This window comes from Giraffa tippelskirchi, chromosome 11, assembly GCF_054371585.1.
Source record: "Giraffa tippelskirchi isolate mGirTip1 chromosome 11, T2T-mGirTip1v1.2.pri, whole genome shotgun sequence".
Classification (NCBI taxonomy): Eukaryota; Metazoa; Chordata; class Mammalia; order Artiodactyla; family Giraffidae; genus Giraffa; species Giraffa tippelskirchi.
The window spans coordinates 95,507,278-95,532,825 of record NC_137285.1 but is presented as its reverse complement, the minus strand read 5'-3'; the positions used below and the strand labels follow the sequence as shown (position 1 = coordinate 95,532,825).

The following is a 25,548-nucleotide window of genomic DNA, read 5'->3' as shown; positions in this document are numbered from 1 at the left end:
ACTTAGAAAAAAATTAATATTGGTTGGGACTCTTGGGCATGTCCTGATTGTGTCCAGGTCAAATGTTAAGTCAGATGCTTTCTGTTTACAAAATAAGAGGAAAATATACGGGTAAAATTTTTCAGTTACCTCACCGAAAACATTCCGTATGCCTACTAAAAGCCTAAAAATTATTGGTGTTTTCAGAAAGAAAACTAAAATATAAAGTATGGTGTTTGTAGGTCATTGTTTGCCTACAGGTGTTTTTCCTCAAAAAGAACTTAATATTCCATGGAAGTATGTCATTCCAAAAATGTTAGAAAATTTTAAAATTTGTGGAAATATTTTTAAACTAAATGCAATGATTAGATTCTAAATATCAAACTAATTTCTAAAGGAAGAACTATTCTTTTTCTACCAAGGATTACAGCAATGTTTCTGCAACAGTTACACCACTAGAGATCAATATAAAGCATTTCTAAAATTACAGTTTATTGCAAATTATAAAGTGAATTTCATAGAGTTCAAATTTTATGTCTTGGGTAAGCATATGAACATCACAGGAATCAAAAAAGTTAGAATTTTATCTTTTTTTTTTGGTGGTGTGGTGGTACTTTTTAAAAAAAATCTCATGAGTAAAAGGTAAGAAAGATAAGTCAAGGCCACTGGTATGGTTAGTAAATAGACTTTTGGTAAAACTGAATTTGATTAAATAAGATCAAAATAAAAAATATAACATATACTCATGCAAAGTTGTTAACAACTAAAACCAAATAAAACTTAAGCTATGTAGTGACTAGAGATCGTGAGGTCAATATTTATGAATTTACATTGAACCCTTTTCCCTTTTGTATATAAAAAAGACACTCTTTAGTATGAACAGACAGTCTCTCTTTCCCTTGGACTTTCTTTTTTTCCCCATTGCTACTCTAGTTACTACTTTATAGCTTTAATTCAGGAGGAGGAGGAATCTTCTCACCAATTCCTGCCACTGTGAACACAAAGAATGAGAGAAAACTGCCCACAAGCTCAGCGGGAAGCCTGATCCCTAGCACTGGATTAAGCTTTTCTGCAAACAGCAAATAAAAGCAGTGATCTGAAAAAGCTAATCAGATCCTGCTGTGGTATTTAGACTATGTTGGTTGCTAGTATTGGATAACTTGATAAGCACATTAAAACATCTGTAGGTGAAAAGAAGCCCTCCCCTGCCTCTTTTAGTCAAATGGCCCTGGTCCACTCCCAGTTGCAGAGAAAATGCAAACAGCTGTACTAGGCTGTCCGGGCCACTGCAATGACTGACTGAGCACAGGGCGCAGTGTGTGACCGGGTGGCTTCAGCAATACTACTAAAATCTGTCAGTGTCAAAGGCTTTTCTAACACTTGAAAATTCAACTGTTTGCTGAGGTATGAATGTGAAACACGTGGGTTGTCATGGTGGTGTTGGCATCAATTCTCTTTATCAGGGGTGATCCAAACTGGCTTCCTGGCACCTTTCCCCTAATATGGATTTGTTCTCCTTCAATCTACAATCTCTTTTGATCCTAACACACCACCATCGAAATAAGGTTATTAATTCAAATCTTCCCAATTGTCCCTGGAAGTTTGAAAGATTAAATTTAACAAAAAACTCTTATTAATTTAACAACAACAACAACCAACTAACCAAAAACCTAACTTATGCACTCGAGTGTAAAAGAATGGAGCAAAATCAGGGACTACTCTCTAACCTATGAGAGTTATTATATATGTAGTAAGTCAGATGGGCATGAGAGACCCTTACTATATTTCATTTCCTTAGGCGTAGATTACTTTTGTTTCTTAATTTATCCTTCCTTCAATACTAAGTACATCCCTGCCAAAGTAATTTTCACTGACACCACTCTTAGGTTTAAAAAAAAAATCTCAGCAGTAGATCACATCTCTTGTTCTCTGCATTGTTCTCAAGACTCCCCTTACAGTGGGGGCTCCTCTAAGCCCTGTCATCTTATTTCCCACTTCAATTAGGGTGAAGTCTCAGATGCTGAAACAACGGTTCCTTCCCTCGTGTTCTCTCGCACAGCCTCACCTACCCAGATCATATTTGTTGTTCTAATTCCAGCTCAAGGCTTACTTTTCCATAAAATCTTCTTGGACCAGTCTGGTTTTTACTGAATTTCTATAACATGAATAGTCTGTACTGCATTATATAGCATTTACTTATGAACCAGGCTGTAAGCTCCTTGAGGGCAGATCCATTTAATCTTCCATAATCCATACAGAGAAAAAAAACCTATATCGTACCCAGCAGCGTGTTGCTATCTAGAAGACATCTGACTGAAAAATAGGACCAGTAGAGAAACAGGCTCCTGCAAATCTGAATGCAGGCTTTCACATGAACAAAATGCTCCCTGCGAGCTTTTATTTCTCCTGGTGAACAGGGTGAGCTTATCAAAGAGCCCGCGGTGATCGGCAGTGTTTCTACAGCCCCGGCTCTGCCATGGGGGCTGCTTTCAATATTCAGGGCAGCTGTGCAACTGAGTAACAAGCTCAGGCCTGGCAGGCATGAGAGGCCTCTTCTTGGTCTCCTTCTCTGGTTCCAGCTTCCTGACCAGAGAGGCATCCCTTGGAGTTACACTCTGGCCTCCTCCTCCCCACTTGGGGGAGGGGGTCTGTGTGAGCCAAGCGCCCCTCCCTCTGCACATTTCTCTTGGGGTCCGCCCTGGTGCAGACAGCACAGAGTTGCTTTGCTCTCCAGCGCTGCCTGAGATTGAGTGATTACATCTTTCTAATTTGGGGGTTCAATGTTACTAAGCCCTTTATGCTGTGCTCTTATTTCATTCTCTGCAATAGCTTCATCAACAAGAGTTGCTGTTTTTATGTCCATCTGCATGGGTCCTTTGTCTATTTCTCAGCTGGTTCAGAACTAAGGCAGGAAAAAACAATATTCAATAACGTTTTGTTATAAAGAGCTACTAAGGGGAAAAAAAGGTGATGAAAAGACTTATATAAATTAATTCTGAACAGACCACTTTAAAAATACATATGAAGGGATAAAGTTAAAAAATAAAAGAAACAATTCTGTAACAAAGAAAGATAATGCTTCCCCAAGTCAAAATTCTTAGGGTTTCACTATAAGAATACTTCACCGCCATATCACTAAGAGAATATAACTCTTGATTCTCTTTACGGTTCAGAGACAAATAGTAAATCCACAAAGTAGTATTTCTTCTCGGTGATCTAAAAACAAAGAAACTTTTCTACAGTCACTTTAAGTGACAATATAACCCATATCCTAAGACTTCAAATATTTCCTAATGACTAGCTTTCCATTTAGGTTTTTTTTTCGGCTGTGCCGCTTGACTTGTGGGATTGAAGTTTCCAGACCAGAGATCAAACCTGGGCCCACAGCAGTGACAGCACCGTGTCCTAACCACTGGATGGCCAGGCAATTCTCTTCCCTAAGCCCCTGCAACTTCCATTTCACATTTTTTAAAAATTCGAATAAACAAGCAAGTTTTTTAAAAAGGTGATCTTCAATTCCTATAAGACTTGCAAATACTCAAGGAATGAGAGATTTTAGTAGAGCTCAGGGAATATAAATGAACCCAAAATGATGTACTAGGTTGCTAAGGCAGCTGTGTGGGGAGCAAGAGAGAGAAAATTCACAAGGGAGAAAGGACCTGTATGATTTTAAAAGAAGTATGAAGCACATGATATCATCCATGTTAACAAAACACACAGCTGTATTAAGTACCACTGAAACTGAGGAAACGCTGACCCAAACTGTATAATTTTATATGAAGTATATACAAAACATATTCTCTGCATTAGAACACAGCTGGCTGGTATATGTGGCGCCTATCTCTGACAGTAATCATAATAACATTTACAACATCCCTCTCAAAGCCTCGTCTCTCCTTCTGACCTGACCCCACAGCACGGTACCTCCCACTTCCCACCCACACATGCTCACTGATGCACATTCATTTCAGCTCAGAGTATGTATATAAACTGAGGTTGGCACAGGTCTTTTCTTTTTTAGGTGTTAAATAACAATTTAGCAAACTAATTCAAAACTGCTTGACAAAAAGTTTAAAAGTGAAATTGACAGACTCAGACTATAAGGAATAACCATATCAGACAGAATTAAAAGAGGACTCTATCATTAGGGGTCTCAGTTCTTGCTAATGATCTAGAAGATAGTGTAATAGGACATTAAATATAAAGGAACTCAGGAAAAAATAAAATGTAGCTTACAGCAAATAATATAAAAGGAGCTGCAAACCAACTATGACCCAAGTAAAGTTCTTTGTTAATTGTAAGTTTGATCTAAATATAAATTCTTACTAATAATCAAGACAGTCATTTCTCATACACCATTTTCTATAAGATGAAAAATGAAATGCTCAAGTTAGTACTTCCAATGGTACTACTGGTTTTAGATAATTGTCCTAGTGTGCAAGAGACTGAAAAACTCTTGAGAGACTAACAAAATTAATGGTTGTGTTAGAAAATGCTCACTAAGATTAGCATAGAAGTTCATAACACAATTTTTTCTTTATAGAGTTCTATTCATATCAGAGGATGATATAGTAATTTACATTAAATTTAGAATTCTGAGCATTTAGGACAAGATTCCTTCTAAATGCAAATCACCAAATACTATAAGTTAAATCTAGACTATGAATCATCCTAAACAGCTGCCAAAACAATTCAACCATAAACTCTAACAGACCAAAGATTCTTATATTTCGTTTTCTGCTGTATCTCCAGCACTAGCAGAGTGCCTACAGGTGCTTAATAAATATGTGCTAAATTACAGCATTTCAATAACTGGGCCAAATATCTCTTTACCAGATTTATTTGTTCTGTACTTTCCTTCACATAACCTGCACTCCAGCCAAACACAAGGATTTAAAGCAGTAGTTCTTTCAATTTGGTTGCACATTGGAATCATCTGGGGAGATTTAAAATATACTGGCATATGAGCTTCATCCGAGAGATATTTATTTTTTTTTGGTCTGGGTGAAGCATGGCCATAGGCCAGGTGATTCTAATGTACAGCGAAGTTTAAGAACACTGCCTTAAAGATTCTTTCTCCTAAAATACCTTTCTCCATAGCTTCACAGGTTAAAATCTCACCTATTAGTATTGAAGGTTCCCAACTCTGCCTTGAAACCTTTTCCAGAATACTGTTAAACTCATCTTGGATTATCTGAGTATTGCACAGGGCCTGGTATACGGTTGGGACTTGACAAGTGTCTGAGTGTCTGGGGGCATGGCACATAGTAGAAACACAGTAAATACTTATTGGAAGAATGATGTGTAGTTGGTCCTCATTATTTGCAGATTCTGTACTTGCAAACTTGCCTACTCACTGACATCTATTTACCCCCAAATCAATCTTCGCAGGGCTTTACAGTCATTCCACAGCCATGTGCATGAGCAGAGAGGCGAAAAATCTGAGTTGCCAGAAACACACATTCCAGCTGAGGCTGAACACATCCCTCATGTTGAAACAAACGTTCTAAAAAGGACTAGTTAGCTCTATGATGTTTGCATTTTTGTGCTTTCTGTTGGGGAATTTGCTGTTTAAATGGCCCCCAAGTCTAGTGCTGAAGTGCTACCTAAGTGCAAGAAAGATGTGATGTGTCTTGTGAAGAAGTATGCGTGTTAGGTAAGCTTTGTTCAGGTATGAGTTACAGAGCTGTTATAGGTTGCGACTTCAGTGTTAATGAATCAACAGTGTATACTTAATAAAGTGTCTCTAAACAGTACTGTTTAGCTTCCCTGGTGGCTCAGACAGTGAAGCGTCTGCCTGCAATGCAGGAGACCCGGGTTCGATCCCTGGGTCGGGAAGATCCCCTGGAGAAGGAAATGGCAACCCACTCCAGTACTCTTGCCTGGAAAATCCCATGAACGGAGAAGCCTGGTGCAGGCTACAGTTCATGGGTTGCAAAGAGTCGGACACGACTGAGTGACTTCACTTTCACTTTTTCAAACATGTACAGTAAGGTTATGGATTGATTGGTCCATGAAAATGTTCTGACAGGAGGCTTGCAGGAACCTAATCTTAAGCAATGGTTCAGTATTTGTAGTAACTTCATAGAACATAACTACAGTTGACCCTGGAACAACACCGAGTTTGAAATGCACGCATCCACAAGACTATGTGATTCTTGGATGGCTGATCTGGGGGTGCAGAACCCTAGATCCTGAGAGCCAACAGAAGTTATAGTCGAATTTCTGACACAGGGTGGGTGGTGTCCCTACTGCCTGTGATGTTCAAGGGCAAACTGTTCAAGGGAAAACAAGATTGACTGTAATTTCACTCTCTCTTCAGAATTCTTAGTGACCGTACCCGTAATTTTTAATGCCATTTTCATTTGGCAAATGGGCACCTCTTAGGTGCCAGGTCCTGGGGATATAGCAGGAACAAAGCCAGTCCCTTCTCTCACCAAGTTCACAGAGGGAGAGGATGCAAATGATAAACACATGTCAGGTGACAATAGATACGACAGAGAAACTTTTAATCAGGGAAGGCTTCTCTGATAAGGTGATATCTGTGCAGATACCGAAATGAAGTGAAAGGAAGGTGTAACAGGAGGAGGCAAGGCTAAGTACAAAGCTCTGAGATGAGAGCGTGTTCACAGGACAGCAAGGTGGCCTGTATGACTGGTGGCAGGTGAGCAAGGGGAGGACTCAGAAAGTGAGGTCAGAAAGGCGAGGTCCAGGGAAGCCACATCATGAAGAGCTTTGAAGGGCAACGCTTCTCAAAACTTGACACACCATTTCAATCACAGGAGAATCTTTTGCATGTATGTGCTTCCAGATACTTAAGAACTGCTTTGACAAGTTTCAACCAAAAAGCTACTGGGAGTTTGATGGACTCCCATTAAACTTACTTAAAAAGCATGAAAGATTATATTGTTAATCAGGAATAGTTTATTGAAATTTCCTCTCTCAATACAGTTCCCTAGATTTCTTTGTAGGGGGCTTATAAATTTCTTTTTAAACTTGTCTTAAAATATTTTGCTTTTGTTCTTGCTATGAATGGTGGTTTTTTTCCTTCCCTCATATTTTCTAACTAGTTATGGTTGGTGTCTAAAAAAATAATTATTTTATTCTCATATATGAAACTTTAATGAACGAGGCATCTCAGGGCACTCAGTGTTTCTATTGGTGCTTCACTGAGGCTCTTGGGTTTTCTAGGCATATGTAACAATGTAAAATCATCAGACTGCCTCTTTCTTACCAATTTTTATATCTGTTGCTCCATACTTTTATCTAATTACATTGTAATGTTAACTGTGATTATTTTATGTTGTTCCTGATATTAATGGGAATGTCTTTAATGTTTTACTATCAAGCATTATACTTAGCACACAGCACATTACACTGATAGCTGGTTAGGTTGTACATACACATACATACAAATCATACTTTTATATCATGTTGGGCAAATTTACCTCCTCATGCTTCAGCTATAAATAAATAGTTGTTTTGAGATTTAATGAGTTAATAATGCAAAACACTTTACACTGGAACAGTGCCAGGCACAAAGTAAAGCACTCAATAAGTGTTACCTATATGTAATTATATGTATACAGAGCTATACATTTACATAGCACACAATATGTAGCCTTTAGAAAGTTATTTATAGAAGTATGCTTTCCTTCTACATGAAAGATTTAGAAAAACAATTTTAAATGTGGATTGCATTAAAATGATATATTAAGATGATCATAACCATCTTTGAGTTACTAATATTGTAAACTCAATTAACAGATTTACTAATATCAAAACATTTTGGAGGATTATATGTGCTGATACTTCCCTATGAATTTTCACATCAATAATCATAAGACTAGTTTGTTATTTTTTTTTTTAACTTACTAGATTTGCCACATTTGGGTACCACGATTTCGCTAATGTTAGAAAAGGGATATGGTATTCTACCCAAACTCCTCAGTGACAAAGAAATTGCCTCACGTACCAAAGGGAACTCTACCAGATTAGGCCATGTGTTCCGATAGAGGCACCACTATTTCTAATATCTAATTTACTGGTATTCTGAAACCTGTACCTGACCCCTTACTGTGAGTTCTAGGACAGAGGTTATTCCAGCATGGTGTTCACAGAAAACAGGATGAGCAGGAGAGAGATCTCCTAATGTAATGGCCGTAAGAACTGACACCGTAACACCCCCTCTCCCAGAAAGTATCCAAATATCCTGGACAAATGACACAACTGCTCCGGGTCTGTTTCCTCAACCATAAAATGGGGATAACGCCACCAAGAGCACAGAGTTGTCATAAATATGTAATAACTTAGAACAGTGCTTGCGTGTGTGTGCGCGTATGTGCTAAGTCACTTCAGTCATGTCCAACTCTGCACGTGGCTCTCCCAGGCTCCTCTGTCCATGGGATTCTCCAGGCAAGGATGACAACAACTGGAGTGGGTTGCCATGTGCTTCTCCAGGGGGGTCTTCCTGATCCAGGGATCGAAAAATAGTGCTTGGCACATAGGAAATATTGATTCTTATCTTAAAAGTTTATCCTGAAAGTGAAACTTCAGTACAAAACACAGAAAAGCTGATTTTCATTTTTTATCTTTTCATTAATATAATTCTAAACTTCTGCCTTTGTTCACGCTCTCACAACATGAATTTTGTTAAATTAATAAAATAATTTAGAACAATGTTTCTCAGAGGGAAAGGGAGATAACATTTAATTTGGAAAAGCCAAAAACTTTTTTGGAAAAAGGCTTTCCTTTTTTGGAAGAAAAGCAATTCAAGATTTAAGTGTCATGGAATACTTTGGCTAATAAGGATAATTAGAAGACAATGGTATCAATAAATATGAATATATATGGTGACACATCATAACTAGACTTATCCTGGTGATTATTTTAAGAAGTATAGAAATACCAAATCACAATGATGTGTAACAGGAACTAACATCGTGTTGTAGGTCAATTATACTTCAAAGCAAACAAACAAACAAAAAAAAGAAAAAGATCAGATTTGTGGTTACTAGCGGCAGGGGTAGGGGAAGGCAGTCAAAAGGTACAAACTTCCAGTTGTAAGATAAAAATGTACTAGGGATGCAATGTACAACATGATAAATATAAATAACACTGCTGTACATTATATATAAATGTTTAGAGTAAATCCTAAGAGTTCTCATCACAAGGAAGAATACTTTTTCTATTTCTTTAATTTTGTATCTATATGAGATGACAGATGTTTACTAAACTTATTGTTAAGAATCATCTCATGATGTATGTAAGTCAAATCTCTGCTGTAAACCTCAAATGTATACAGTGCTAAAGCAATTATATCTTGATAAAACTGGAAGAAAAAAATATTCCAAAAAAAGGTAATGGTAAAAAGCTTACTAAAGAATATGAGTATAAAAATGGCTGGGGGACCTCCTTGATGGTCCAGTAGTAAAGAATCCACCTGCCAATGCAGGGAACATGGGTTCAATCCCTGGTCTGGGAAGATTCCACATGCCTTGGAGCAACTAAACCCATGCGCCAGAACTACTGAAGCCCACACACCTAGAGCTCATGCTCTCCAATGAGAAGTCACTGCAATGAGAAGCCCACTCATTGCATCCAAGAGTAGCCCCCATTCACCACAGCTAGAAAGCCTGTGTGCAGCAACAAATACCCAACGCAGCCAAAAATAAATAACAAAAATTTTAAAAATGGCTGAGGGAAAACAAGGCGGAAATAAAGAGGTCTATTTCCTGTTAAAAAAAAAGACTGGCAATCAGTAATTTACAAGAAATACATTGATTTGATGGTGGGTAGAAGTGAAGGGACATGGGAGAAAATGGAAGTAAAATTAGAAGAAAGTATAATAAGCACCTGAAAAGAAACAAAGGTTTTCTTATAGAAAATGAGAAAACATTTCTTTCAGTTTAGCAATACAGATGGTGGATTGTGGAAAATTATTTTAAAATAAGAGGCTGTAGACAATGATCAGCCGTTGCCTCCACCTCGCTCATAATTTCATTAACATTTAATAAAGTAATAAATTAGTACACTTTTCAGAATTAGCTTTCTGTTAAGATCTATAAGTTACTATAAAAAATTAAAGCCATAATAATTTTCTCCCTTAAATAATTGTTATTTAACAAATCTGTTATGAAAAGAATCCTATGACTTAGGAATCTATTTTCTTGATAGTATTATCATTAGATATGAAGTAATTTAGTTCTTATGGCATTTTTGCAGATGTTAGCTAGGTGACCAAATTCTATTTTTAAATGTGCACAACTAATACTTTTTATAATACTCTGGTGAAAGGCAGAATGATAGCAGCCTGGTCCATGCTCACCTAATCAAACTAAATCAATCAGATTAAGTCAGTATTCAATGAATTCATATATTCACTCAAGAAATGTTTATGTTTATTTGAATGTCTACTATGAGAGACATTGAGTGAAGATGAGACAGGGTACAAACATGAATACAGCTGCTACACTAAGGAATATAAATATACTAAAGAAACCAAATAGACGAATACCTATACAATACAGGGCATGTCAAAATTAATGCTATTAATAGTGATATATCATGGAGTTGCTGTTTAGTTGCTAAGGCATGTCCGACTCTTTTGCGACCCATACACTGAAGCTCACCACGCTCCTTTATCCACAGGACTTTCCAGGCAATAATACTGAGTGGGTTGCCATTTCCTACTCCAGGGTATCTTCCTGACCCAGGGATTGAACCTGCGTCTCCTGCATTGGCAGGAGGATTCTTTACCACTGAGGCATCAAGGAAGCCTGATATCATGGAATACAAGAGACAAAGACATTGGCTCAGATTTGAGAAAGTTCTGAGGGGTGCATGTATAAGCTAACAGAATGACAACGATGACACATTCCTATATATACTATTGTGTACGTGTCTGTGGTAGGGCAAGATGTGGAATGGACTAAGGAAGGGAAAAAATGATTTTCCCCTAGAGAAAACAGGATCAAAGGCCCAGAGACATGAAAGATGATAAAATATACAGAATAAATGTGAGATTAATACTGCTGTAGAAGAGGCTAAAAAGTCAAGATGTAGATAGTCCATGCAAAGTCTTGAATGCCATACTAATGTCTCAACTTTGTTACCTGGAAATTACTGAAGGTTTTTGGAAAAGGGAATGGTGTAGTTCTATCCACATTTTAGAAAGGTAATTAAATCAACTATACACTAATATAAAAAAAACTTGAAATAGAAAGAATGGGGAACCACTGAAAGTTTCTGAGAATGTGAATGATGTGTTTCTAACTACATTTTAGGATGGTAATTCCAGCTGTAATTAGTTTTGAGGGGCAAGAAACTCAAAGCAGATAAGTTAGGAAGGTATTATGAGATATTTTCTAAGATGAGCCAATGGGTCCAGTAAGGATTTGATATTAAAGACAGAATGAAAAAAAAAAAAAACCAAAAAAAAAAAGACAAAATGGGAGAGAGTAACAAAAAATAACTGATGGCATCAAATGATACAAATACACTGCAGAATGTCTGAGGACATTGGGTAAAGGTGATGAGTGGCCACTGAGGAGCTATTTTGGAGATAGGAAGACAGATGGGGTTAAGTAAGGCAGCTGCTCCTAACCAAGTTTTTACATCATAGATCCTTTATCAGTCTAATGAAGACTATACACCACTTTTCAAAGTAATGTTTTTAAATGGATAAAATAAAAACAGACTGTATTACAAAAAATTAACTATATTAAAATAGTCATCAAAATATGTAAAAATGTGATATAGTAAAATATATGCCTTTTATTAATACATTAAAATAACAAGATGTAGCAGCAGATCTAATAACTCTCGATTCAAAAGTAGTTAAAAGTGACAGTTAAGAGTATTTATTTCAACTGTAACACAATAGGCAAACATTTGATTTCTATGGCTGATAGGGAAACATTTGCTGTTATTAAAATTGGACTTGTTGCTTACATTAATAATTGAGACTAACAGTAAATTTCAATTAGAGTATATGAATATAAATACTAAATTTTTTTCCCATTCAAATCAGAGAATGCCCAATTTCTATCAATGGACGCTTCAGGGAACCACAGAACACAGGCTAAAAACTCCCAGTTAAGGAGTAGGTATGATCTGAAGAAGAGATGACAGCATCTTATTCTTTTAAAAAGTTTGGCAGGAAAAGAGTAAGATATAGAAAGATATTTTAGTGGGGAGAGAGATATAAGTTTTTTTTTCCTTTTAAGAACTTTAAACCAGGAGAAGGGATTCAATGGGGCAGGAGAGAAAAAAGGCATGCCCACCTATGTGTAAGTTAAAGACGAGTAATAAATAAAAGGACAGTAACTTCAGAGGAAAAAAAGGAAGGAATAGCAGTGAATTGGGAAAACAGGTGGTGCTAGTGGTAAAGAATCCGCTTACCAATACGGGAGATGCAACAGACGCAGGTTCAATCCCTGCATTGGGAAGATCCCCTGGAGGAGGAAATGGCAACCCACTCCAGCGTTCTTGCATGAAAATCCCACGGGCTATGGGGTCGCAAAGAGTTGGACATGACCGAGCAACTGAGCACATAACGCACATATGAGAAAACAGAGCTGGTTCCATGAGGCAAACTTTGGCTCTCCTTTACCCTGTAATTCTCGGTCAAAATTAACCTGACTACCACTCTCAACCCTGCAGTCCTTTCCCAGCCTCCCCAAGTCCCAGGAGGGCCAGGACCGACTGGGGAAGAAGAGTGCAAGGTGAGGACGGGCACCGCCAGGGCACTGCCAGTGTTTGGGGGCAGCAAGGTGAGGACGGGCACCGCCAGGGCACTGCCAGTGTTCGGGGACAGGAGGTGTGTTCTGGTTGCTCTCCTGCCTCCTTTTTTTTTTTAATGCATCTTCAATCTTCTTTCTCAGCTCTCAAGATACCTAGAGACTTAATGCTGCCGTTTGGCAGTCTAAATACTCCCATCCTAGTTGCTCCATCCAGTCTCCCCACAAAAATCAAAACTCAAAAAGAAAGATCAGTGAAGGTAATGTGATGCTTATATGATTAAAGTAAATATTAAGCATCTAAGTGTGAAAGATTCTTGAGGAAGGGGTACAATGGATACTCTAAGGACAGCTTGTTAAACAAAGTGACTATTTAGATAAAAAGACTGATGAAAGATTGTTAAATATAAAAACTCAGCATAGTCTCTGGACCTCCTTCCTTGTTGGTGCCTGTGTATGTCGTGTGCGTTGTGTGTGCATGCACACACACATGCGTGGGGAGAAGGGGGTGCAGGGAGCATAGAACCCGTTCACCACATTTCTCACTTTTGGAAGAGATTCGTAAGCCATTGGGTTTGGTAAGCAAAAGGCTACCTTATTAGGAAGCAAAGATTTAGCAATTAAACTATCAGTCTCTAGATTCAGTACTTTTTTTTTTGGCCATGCTACACAGCATGCAAGATCTTAGTTCCCAGACCAGGAATCAAACCCACACCCCCTAAAGTGGAAGTATAGAGTCTTAACCACTGGACTACCAGTGAAGTCCTTAGACCTAGTATTTCTAAAATAAAAAACTGATTATTTTATCTTTTAATTTGGATTATTTTTTAAGAGATAACACAAAAAATTGCAGAAGAGGCTAAGAACACATTGAGGAGAAAATTATTTCAGGATTTTGATCAAATATAAATCCATGTTGAACTGAATTAGCTTATACTAGGTGTTTATCATCAAATAAGTACTCAGTCTACTAAAATGCACATAAAACTTAAGAACTCATTTGTTATCAATGTGGGAAATAAACATTCATGATCTACCTGTTATTTTGAGGAATTCTCAGGCCCAAGACTCAGCACCTGGTCGTGCTCTTGCCAAATTCACATTCTGCTTTCTGGCTGCCACTCAGGAATTCCAAAGTGCTTTCTCTACCTGCCAAATCTTCACTCAGGTGCTATCCCAGCACGCGATGGTCTAGAAGCTAAGTTGCAGCTGCCAACCTGGCATGTGCTTCCCAGCCACCTAGGCCAGTAGCAAAATTTTCTACATCAATGAAATTCACAAAATTAATTTTGTGAAATTTTTTTTCTTATAAGCCAACTCCTGATGTTTTTTTCAGAATCACACTTATAGTAACTATATTCTGAACCTACTCTCTTAGTACAGAAAATCTTTTTAATTTGTGGATCAGGATTGACTTCAAACATTAGATGCCTCTGATTCCCTACTGATGTTCTTATTCAAAGGAAGAGATTAAAGACCTTGGGACCTCTAAAGATGTCTCTTTAATGTAATCAAAAGGCCTAAAAGAACACTGAAAAATAAAGAAGTTAATGGGAAATAAAAGGGCAGCAATTTAAGGCATTTTGTTTTTCTTACTTATAGGGATAACTAGAATTGTTTCCACCGTCCATTTTAAAGAATGTGGAGTACTTTCTATAATTCTGCAATTTCTCTTGTCCAATTTATCCATCCCATTCAGAAACAGGTCAGGAAAGAACTAGTTTTTATTTCCAAAGCTTTACAATTTGGGGGGTAAGAGTGGGGAGTACCTGGGAGGTACATCCTGAAATACTTTAAACTAGTAAAGAACATAGAAAAACAGAGCTGCCGGTTCAACTTCCAACCTCAGGAAATCCTAGAACACTCACAGAAGGGAACACATGAGGATCAAGAGGTGCAGAGATCTGCAGGCAAATGTGCCCCGTTTATGGAACACAGATATTTTTAAAATAAACTGGGAACTTAGCTTATTTTGAAAGTTACACCATCCTATCCTTACACAAGGATGACACAAAGCCCTGACAATCCAAAGCATTATATTTACTTAGTTTATCCATAGGCCTTAAATGATAAAAACCATAAAAACTCAGTATCTATATGAAACAGAAGGGAAGGTGGCAGGGCACAACCTTTAAAAGAATGGCATAGCCAGAGGACACAACATAAACTGATTAGAATCAAATGGATCAAGATGGTAGACAAGTCAACTTGACCAGACCTTAATCCTCAGTATACACTCATTGTAACACATCAGCAAGCTAAACAGGACACCCAGAGGCGCCACGACAGTTCCAAGGCTGACCATCAAAAACCAGAAAGTGGGCAACAGCCCAATGCTGGAAATCTCAGCCCCTTCCCCAAAATGGTTGTCATAGTCCTCCCACTCATTAGCCCATGAAATTACCCAGGCCATAAAGCAAACCACACCACATTTCAAAGTTGCACTTGCCCTCTGTGAAGGCCCACACTCTGTGGAATGTGTTTCTCTCTGAATAAAGCCACTTCTTATCTATTACTTTGTCTCTCACCGAATTCTTTCTACAATGAGACATCAAGAAACTGAGCTTCATTAGGTCCTAAAACCAGGTCTGAGATCTCAGGTGGAACAGTGTGGACTTTGGCTGGGTTAGAATCCCAGGCAGGATTTTGGCTGGCTTCAAGTCCCAAACTGGGATTTGCTAGGTCAAGTCCTGGCATATGGGTTCAAGTCCCAATCTGAGGTAAATGGTTTCATATACATTAAATCTCTCTACCAGATAACCCGGTGGTTAAAGAAAAATAAAATTATGGACATCAGAAATGGATGACAATAGGGTTATAACCTGTGAGATGTGGTCAAACAGATACTCAATGAAAAAATTAATGGTATAAATGTATTTTTAAAAAAGAAAGCAATTAAACATTTAAATTACAAAGGTCAAAATGAGCAAACAAACCAAAAATAAAGGCAGACAGAGGAATAAAAATAAAAGCATAAGTAAGTAAATTAGGAAGCAAAAAATTGTAGAAATGGTTAATATAATAGAAAGCTGGTTCTAAATATGAATGAATAAATTAATAAGTGAATAAATTCCTAAAAACGTGACCAAGAGGTTGAGGAACTCCACAAATATGTAACAGTACAAACATAATGTTCAATAAAATGGAAAGCATTCTTTCCATATATCTTTATGCCAATAAATAAGAATCTATAGTTGAAGCCAATTTAAGAAAAGGTTGTAAATGTGAATAACCATGGAAGAAATAAGAACTTTGTTTAAGATTTATACCCTCCATTCCATTTCTCACAAAGAATACTATACCTATAGGTTCTATGGGAATGTTCTAGCAAACTCCTCTGTTACTGAGATTTTCTAGGGCACTTAAGAACATGAAAAACATCCCAACTGGTTTATGAGAATAGCATAATTATGTTGACAAACCTAACAAAGATGGACAAAACTAACCAAATATATGTATAATCTTACTTACACTTTATTCAAAAGGGATAAATGTAAGAAAGATAAGTTATATAGTGTATTCAAATTACAATAATACACATTAGCCAGTAGATTTTATTCTATAATAGATTTTTCTAACATTGAACATTGTTAATTCAATTCATTTAATCATAAGTAATGATTAAAGACTTGTATTGGATGGATGTGGAAGATGAAAGAGACATGAAGAGCCAAGAACCTCGAGATTTTTGGTTTGAGCAGCTGAGAAGTCAGTATTAACTCTTAAAAAGCGGGGAAGACTTGCAAAGAGACAGATTTGGAAGGACGAAAATTCTGTTTTAGACAATTTTGTTTCAGATACCAATTGCTATCCAAGTAGAGCTGTCCCAAGATAGCTGGGTAACAGAGAGAAGTCGGGATTGGAGATAAAATATTTGGTAGTCATTAGCATGTAGATGGTATTTAAAAATATAGTACTGGATGGATGGAAAACTGTAGAAAAAAGAACAGTGTCCAGGATCCAAATTTTAGTAATCTAACAATAGAAAGACACTAGATACTAGCTAGATTTGTGAATACCATATTTTTCATACAGTATATGTTGCTATACTTATTTTTGAAATCAAGCTAAATTAGGACCTTGATACAAAATGATTTAATATAAACCTTATTATATCACAAGGTTGGTTTCTTGCTGGCCTCTGAATACTTCAGTTTCAGTAGCAGGGTCATTTTTGTGGTGTGTAAATTATCTGAATCTTTTTTGAGGGGCAGTCGTTTTTAAAGTGTTCTGAAAGCTGCCTTGGAGGCTGAGTAACGAGGGCACTGGGACTCTGACTCTAAGACGTTATTTGAAGAAAGGGTTTTATTCCAAGGGACAAATCTGTTTCATTTACTTTAAATCATATTTTATAAAAGGATGTAATAGTGGACAATGGTGAAAAGTAGAGTGGGCCTCAAAGTCTGAGATAAGGATGGAATCATTAAGTGGGTTGAAAGCAGTAAAATTCAGCCTTACTGACATTTAAGTCTTACTTAAAATGACTGACTGCATGCTTAATTTAAAAAGAAAATAATATGAGTCAAATGCTGAAAATAATTTTGAAGATGTGTCTAAAAGATACTTAGGAATTTAGTAATTTAAGGGAATCTTCCCATAATCTATAAATCTATTTTCAAGCTTCTCATGTTTAACTTTTACAGATATTTACAGGAATATTTGTATGCAAGCAGGGGATACCTATGTCAGGAAACAATAGCCATTGGCATTTAAAAAATGAAATAACAGAAAAAGACCCATTAAAATCAGAAATAAGCTCAAATACCTATTATTAATCAATACTGTTCTATGATTTCAACCAATGCAACAAGAGAAGAAAAAAAGTTGAAGTTTTTTTTAAAAATTGGTATTATTTTGGGGTCACTATAATATATCCTGAAAATCCAGAGACTCAACTGAAAAAGTACTGGAAGTAAGTCCTACAATGTAACTAACAGTACATAAGAATTCAGTAGGGGATTCCCAGGTGGCCAGGTAGTAAAGAATCCACCTGCCAATGCAGGAGATGCAAGTTTGATCCCTGAGTCAGGAAGATCTCCTGGAGAAGGAAATGGCAACCCACTCCATTATTCTTGCCTGGAAAATTCCATGGACAGAGGAGCCTAGTGGGCTACAGTCCATGGGGTCACAGAGTCGGACATCACTGAGCACAGGGTAACTAGAAGGTTATTTAAAATTGAATAACTTTCCTTTATACCACCCACTACAAGGTATAAAACATAGGCATATCAAGCATAAAATATAGTAAGGCAAAATCTTATTCATAATAAAAAATGATTGCTAACATCTCTCAGGGGCTTATACATTACTGGTTAATATCCACAACCATGATATTATATGATATTACCATGATAATAGGTACTATCATCACAATTTCACACAAAAAACTGAGGCTCAGGAAAATATAAGACATTTGCCCAAGAATACACAAATGTCAGAACAGGAATTCAAATTCAATCTTTGTGACTCTACTGAAGGAGTTTCTTAGCACTATTATGTCATTCTTGTCTATCAAATTAACAAAGACAGGTTGTGCAGGGAAAGAGTGATGGGTACTGAGAGCAACACACATGGATTTCTAAAAAGAATATAAATTGGTGCAAGTTTTCCAGAGCGCAATTTGCATGATCACATCTAGGAATTTGTATAAAATACATTCCTAAGTGTGTACAAAGATACACGGACATTTATCATTGTTCATTATAACAATAAAAAAATGTGTCATACTCTAAATACTTAATGTAAGCTTGATTAAATTAGTCATACTTGAACATGCTGACATTCAAAATAATAATCACAATATTAATATACAAAAATTGTCTTTAAAAGGATATTTAATGATACAGGAAAACATAGTACATTGAAAGAACAGTAAGAAATAAAACTACATATGCATACAAATTTTTTAAAGGAAGTGTTTATAGTTACTAGGAGAGTTAAAAAAAATTACCAAAACTTATCTCTAGGGGAGAATTATGGATCACTTTTTTTTTTTTAACTTTTTCTCTGTTTAAACAATGTGATAAAATAAATGTGTTAAAATATTTAACTCAAGTGAGAAGTTGCTATCTGACTCAGGGAGCTCAACCCAGTGCTCTGTGACAACCTAGAGGGGTGAGAGGGGATGAGATACGGGAGGGAGGTTCAAGAGGGAGGGGACATATGATACCTGTGGTTGATTCCTGTTGATGTATGGCAAAAACCAGCACAATATTGTAAAGCAAATATCTTGCAATTAAAAAAAACTGGAAAAAAAATAACTTTAACTCAAAATTTAGTTTTAAAAGATAAAATGAAGTGCTCAAAATAATAGAAATGTCCTTCAGAAAACATCTCTATTTGAAACCATTTTTTCCCTATGCCTGATACTGCTAATTGTAACATACTTGATGACTTAAAAATTTTATGTTACTTAAGGCACTTTTCTATCTTAGCAAAAATAGAAATACCTACTTTATCAAAATAGATAATTTATTAAACATTTCCAGCATTTTAGATCTATACTAATCATTTAAAATGACAGCAAAATTCCAAGAAGTATCTAATACACAAAATCGCCAACTCAGTGGGAGCAATTCAAGGAAAATGATAACTTAAAGATAAAAAAATATTAAGTCAACAGTGAGGAGGCAGCCTGAATTACATGGGAAACCTGCTCCCTGTAAGTATACGAAACAATACATTATAAAGTAAAAGCCAAGATTTAAAACTGACCAAAGTTACAGAATAAGGATAAAATTAAGCCCACATAATTTTGAATAGGAAATGAGTAGAGATAACTAAGAAAAAAGAACAGAAACTAATTTTAGCTTCACCCTAAAAGACAGGAGGTAACATATTTGAGAGCCCTTTGAAAAATCTAGGGCTTCCTCGATAGCTCAGTTGGTAAAGAATCTGCCTGCTATGCAGGAGACCATAGTTCAATTCCTGGGTCAGGAAGATCCCCTGGAGAAAGGATAGGTTACCCACTCCAGTATTCTTGCGTTTCCCTTGTGGCTCAGCTGGTAAAGAATCTGCCTGTAATGCGGGAGACCTGGGTTCGATCGATCCCCTGGAGAAGGGAAAGGCTACCCACTCCAGTATTCTGGCCTAGAGAATTCCAGGGTCCCAAAGAGTTGGACACAACTGAGCAACTTTCACTTTGAAAAATCCAAACTATAAACTGACATATTAAAAGCAGTAAATTTGATTTTACAAATATTTTTAATCTGGTAATCCCAATTACTCAGAACACAAGAGTCAGTGAATAAGTAGACAGAAAAACAAAACAAAATCTCTGTCTAATCAATTCAGTGAATACTGATAAATCATTTTATAATAACATTAAGTGTCTTCTGTGTTCTGGGCACTTTTACACTCATTAGCTTGAATTAGTAAAAACAACTTGCAAAGTACTGAACAAGAAATCAAAGAGAAATTGAGTTCTATCTAGGGTCACAGCCAGTCAAGGACAGAGCTGGGATTTAAACCCAGGTCTAGCTGATGTTGGCTTCCCCAGTGGCTTAGCGGTAAAGAATCTGCATGCAATGCAGGAGCCGCAGGAGACAGTGGGTTTGATCCCTAGGTGGGGAAGATCCCCTGGAAGAGGGCACGGCCACCCACTCCAGTATTCTTGTCTGGAGAATCTCATGGACAGATGAGCCTGGTGGGCTACGGTCCATAGGGTTGCAGAGTCGAACTCAACTGAGGCCAGTTAGCACACACGCACTAGCTGACTCAGAGGCCCCAACTGCTCTCTTTCAAGTACAGTCTCTCAGTTCTCCAACCGAAGCAATCTGAGAGTCCTATGAGCCTTTAACTGCTACCTAAAATACTTTTATTTTAGCCATGATATTAGCTGTTGTCATTCAGTTTCACAGTTCATATCAGTTATCTGCTTCAAATTAGAGGAAGTGACGATGTCAGCAAGGAACAGCTAACAGCAGGAAAGAAGACCAAAAATCACTGCTATAAATCAATAGAAATCATTGAATTCTGCTGTCCTCATCATCTATAAAATAATAATAATAATAATAAAAGCTAAACAAGCATTGCTGTTTAGTTAGGATAAATCAGAAATCTTGATAACTTCTGTTCCATCACCTGGAAGATAGGCAAAACAACAGTATAAACTTTATACAATTGATGTAAAACTAAATTAGATAATGTAAGTAAAGTGCTTAATACTGTACCTGGCATAAATTAGTGCCCAGTAAATATTGGCTATTATGTTTTACAGTAAGTGAACTTAAAGGCTATATGACTTGAAGGTAGAAAAATATAATTCATGGGTATAAATTTTTCTATTTAAAAGTTAAAACGTTTTGCTCCTGAAAGATCTTAAGACTAACTTTTAGAAATTCACTTTTATAATAACCTTCCCCAGCTAAGTGGGGTAGATAAGGTTCATTATATTTTTTTAGGGCAAATGTATACAGCTACTCAAGAAATGACACTATACATTTTAAGATAATTTTAAAATGTTGGGTATACCAATTGTGTTATTTGCTCTGCACTGATTATTATGATCACCTCTTAACCGTTTCCTGGCTTTTGTTCATCCTACCACATCTTAGCAGATCCGTTTAAAGAACGTACTCTGTGGCCTTTAACATTCATGAAGTATCTATGAGGTGCCAAACACTGTAGAAAACTTGGGATAAAACAATAGCCTGGAGTCTTTGCCCTTGAGGAGCCTAAACAAGATAAAGAAGATCCTAGACACAGTATAAGGTATGGTTATAAACATTTTGTATTATTGTTAATCCTTACGACAAATCTATGTTTTAGCTAGTATTTTTTTTGTTGTTTTATAGATGAAGAGCACAGGCACAGAAAGCAAAAAAGGAATAAAAATGAAACAGCTAACTATCACCAAATATGCAAGGGCTATAGGCGGATTCACAGTATTTTGAAAACACAGGAGAATAAATAAACAATTTTGCCTAAAGATGAGGGATTAGAAAATGCTTGTGTTTTCAATTTAAAACCCAAGTAAAAATTCTGTAACATATAAATACAGCAATAAAAAAAATAGGAGTGTTTATCAAAATATTTACAGAAGCTATTTATGGATAAGATTTCAGGTGGTTTTACTTTTCTCTGCTTTTTTCTTAATCAACCTGCTCTACTTTAATATCTTAAAATATAAGTAGAAAAAAATCAGCTTAAAATTGTGCTAACGCTCATGTAACAAACTGTCAAAATTTTAAAGTTAACAGTGCACTCAAACATGGAATGAAATCAGCTCTCTCTTTGCTGATAAGTGTACATATCGATACAGCTTTTCTGGAAAACTTTTTCACCATCAAAGACCTTAAAGCTTATTCTCTTTGATCATTACTTCTACGAATTCATCCTAAGAACACAGATGCAGAAAAAAATTTTACTGTGACATTAAAATATTGTGTGTGTGCTCAGTTGCTCAGTAGTGTCCGACTCTTTGCAACCCTATGAATTGTAGCCTGCCAGGCTCCTCTGTCCATGGAATTTTCCAGGCAAGAATACTGGAGTGGGTTGCCATTTCCTACTCCAGGGACTCGTCCCGACCTAGGGATTGAACCTGAGTCTCTTGTGTCTCCTGGACTGGCATGTGGATTCCTCACCACTGTGCTACCTGGGATGCCCACTAAAATATTAGAGAGTAACAAATATACTGAAATAGAATGATTAAGTAAAATATGTTCTTAGGAAGAAAATGTTTGAAATATTTTTAAGTTCATGAGAAAATCCTTAGTGCATGTTAAATGGGGATGGAAAGATGGATCACCAAGCTCTATAAACAGTGTTAATTCCAATTATACAAGAAAAAGATACACCTTTTTAGAACCAAACCTCTGAGATGATTCCATTTTATAGTTTAAATCTCACAATAATAGATATATTTATTAACATGTATTAAGTTAAAGAGACCTTAATATTTAGTTCTTAGCCAACTTGAACCAAATATTCCAACTGGTTGGAACACTTGCTCTGCCATTAACTGTGAGACCTCTAGTAAGTTATTTAAACACAAGTTAGTTTGGTTTCCTCATCAGAAAAGAAAAAAAAGAGTACCGAAACACTTCTTCATAGGAGTGCAGTAAGTATTAGATACATTAATGTATGTACAGCAGTTAGAACCGTGCTTGGCCCAGTGCCACCTACTATTATCAATCAACCTACAATGGTGTAAACCAAGTGAGATCAAAGCTGAGGCCTGAGGAATGAGCTGTGAACTAGGCAAAAGGTGAGAGGGTCTAGAGGAAGAATATTCTAGGCAAGCAGGAAGACCTTGGGATTTTTATTCCCTATCCACCTTTAGAGATTTGATAATTTATCTTAAAGGCAGAATGCTTGGAATGTTCAGACATCTGTTTATGGGTTTTACTTGATGCTAGTTCACTGGGCGTAAGAATTATCATGCATCTTTAAATTTTCAAACTATATTTATCAACATACAAACACACAATGACACACCTTGTAAAGAACAAACTAAAAAACAGTATCACAGGAAGGCAGAACTGCCCAGTAGTTAAGGGATAAGGGATACCTTTCAAAGTCAGACTCAGGGGTTCAAACTCCTTTCTGCAATTTACTAAATAGATGTGTGACTTTGGGCAAGTTATTTAAACTTTCAGTCTCAGCTTCCTTATCTGCAGAATGAAAATAATAAAAACAAAGAATAAACATGACATTGGCCTATCTGTGCACAATTGTTGTTCAGTCACCCAGTCGTGTCCAACTCTTCAATAGCTATTACTATCTTAGCTATAAAAACCAAAGCAAAGTTAGAGAACTGATATCTCATCACAGACCTGAAAATTATCTTTATGCCATCAGATCCAAAATACAGTTGCTCAGTCATGATATCCACTGAACACCTGGGGTCCAATTTGGCAGATATAATCCATGAAAACATAGCTTCAGAGAAGCCAGTAACGTAAAATAGGATACTTTTATTAGTCAATTAAAACAAAAATGTAATAAAAGGAAATGACTAATAAAAACTTCCATCAGCATACAAACATTCCAAGTTTCTGTTTCCTATCTTTTAGTATTTTCCATTATAATAAACTAATTTCATTAGACTTTCATTTTTAAAAGCAGGTTAAAAAAAGTGGCCTCTTTTTTGTTGTTTTGTTTAAAAGTTCATTTTACTTTACATATAGTGTTTAAGTACATGTGTGATGCTGGAGGTAGAAATGTAACTTACTTTGAAAGTCAAATGCATTCTTAAATACTCAACTTAAATAAAATATTCAAACATTTGAACTTATAGATACACAGTCAGTTACTAGACCATTCTGATTTTTAGGGTATGTTCAAGTAGACAGATTAAGGTAATTTAAAATCCAAATGCCAAACTGGAAGAAAACAGGTGAACAGAGAGGCAAGTCTGAAATAATCTTCCTGGGGTTATCAGCAGTAAGACAATTTTACAAATACTTGGTGAAGCTATCCTTATATTCAAACGGATTGAGAAATTGCTGCTAAAACTGCAGATGTGATTAAGTAAATGAAAGTCATACCCTCATACCCTAAATATATCGACCATAAAAATAATATAACATATTATATCCCTTGTGATTTTAATAAAGTCCAAAACTTTCATGAGGTATATCACTGTTTTCCGTCTATAATATGCATTAGAAAAACGAAATGAGGAAATAAGAACTGATGCACTTTCTCAAATTTCTAAATATACTGAGCCCCCAGAATCTGCAACTATTCTAAGATGATTTAAAAAAAAAAAATAAACCTGAATCAATAAGTGTCTCATGGGCATGGGGATATTCCAACACAATCTTGCAACCAATAGGAAAACTTTCCCTAAATCTGGATTAGTATTTCATCCCTTTATCTATCACAAACCAGGATTTTTAACGGTTACCCAAACGGCAAGGTACCCAGTTAGAGGAATCAGTCCTTGGAAGCTTTAGGCTGTTTTTAAGGACCTCAAGGAGGGGAAGGACGAAGCAGTTAAGGGAAGAAAAGCGGGATTCATTTCTCCGAGTCTTATCTGTAACACCTCTTTGTAGGGAGTTTAACGTGGGAACCGGTCGAGCTGAATGAGCGCAGGGCGAAAATGAGAATTCGCCTGGAGATTGAGGAGTTAGGGGTGCAGGCGGGGCCGGAGGACAGAGGGGATTTCGCCACAGCCCGCCTGGGGGCGGCAGTCTGGCTGGACCGACGGATAATACAAATCTAATGGCTGGGGCTGGATCAGAGCGGTCGGATGCCGCCTCACCCCACGGGCGCTCCGGGTCTCAGCTGTCGCAGACGGGCTGTGGGTCCGTGTCCATCCGGGGCGCCCGGGCCCGCCTCCATGTTCGGCCGGGAGTGGACCAGAGCCTTAGGCCTCGGGGCCGGAGAGACCGGCCCCATCTCGCCCGACATCCCCGGTGGGGCCGGCTCTACCCCCGGGGGGAGGATGCGCCGGGCTTTCCGCTCGGCCCCGCCCGAGCCCCGGGGACAGCCGGGGCGCAGGGACTCGACCTCCCGGGACCCGGGCCTCCCTGGGCCTGGAGCTGAGCCGGCGCGGCCGCCCCGGGTCCCGGCCCCTCCGCCCAACGCTCGGGCGCGGCCTCCCGGCCCGCAGCCCTCCCGTCGCCCGGCTCCCCCAGGAGGGCCACGGTCGGCGCGGTCCGCCCCTCCACCCGCTTCCCGAGGGACAAACCTGGGGGCCGCTACCCGGCAGGGCCGACCCGGCGAGGGAGAGGCGGCCGCAGCGGCGGCGGCGGCGGCGGCGGGGCCCGCAGCGACAGCAGCCACCCCGGCCCTGCCCGCTCGGCGCCTCGCCCGCCCGCGGCCCCTGCGCCCCTTCCTCCGACCGGCCCCAAGCGCACCCCGCCCGCCACGCGCGCGCGCC

At 37.8% G+C, this 25,548-nt stretch overlaps 1 protein-coding gene across 5 annotated transcripts in view; it reads right to left on the bottom strand.

Moving 5' to 3' along the window:
* ZC3H12C (zinc finger CCCH-type containing 12C) overlaps positions 1-25,548 on the bottom strand; it is a 65,767-nt gene that overhangs the window by 35,765 nt on the left and 4,454 nt on the right. The window contains exons 1-2 of one of the 5 annotated variants that reach the window (XM_081543505.1): positions 24,928-25,101; positions 23,230-23,332 (exon numbers count right to left, since the gene is read on the bottom strand). The exons of 2 other annotated variants lie outside the window; for them this stretch is intronic. The gene's annotated coding sequence lies outside the window, so the exon portion shown is untranslated. Of the gene's footprint in view, positions 1-23,229; positions 23,333-24,927; positions 25,198-25,356; positions 25,530-25,548 lie in introns of those variants that run through there. 2 more of the 5 variants (XM_081543504.1, XM_081543507.1) reach the window with 2 other exon arrangements.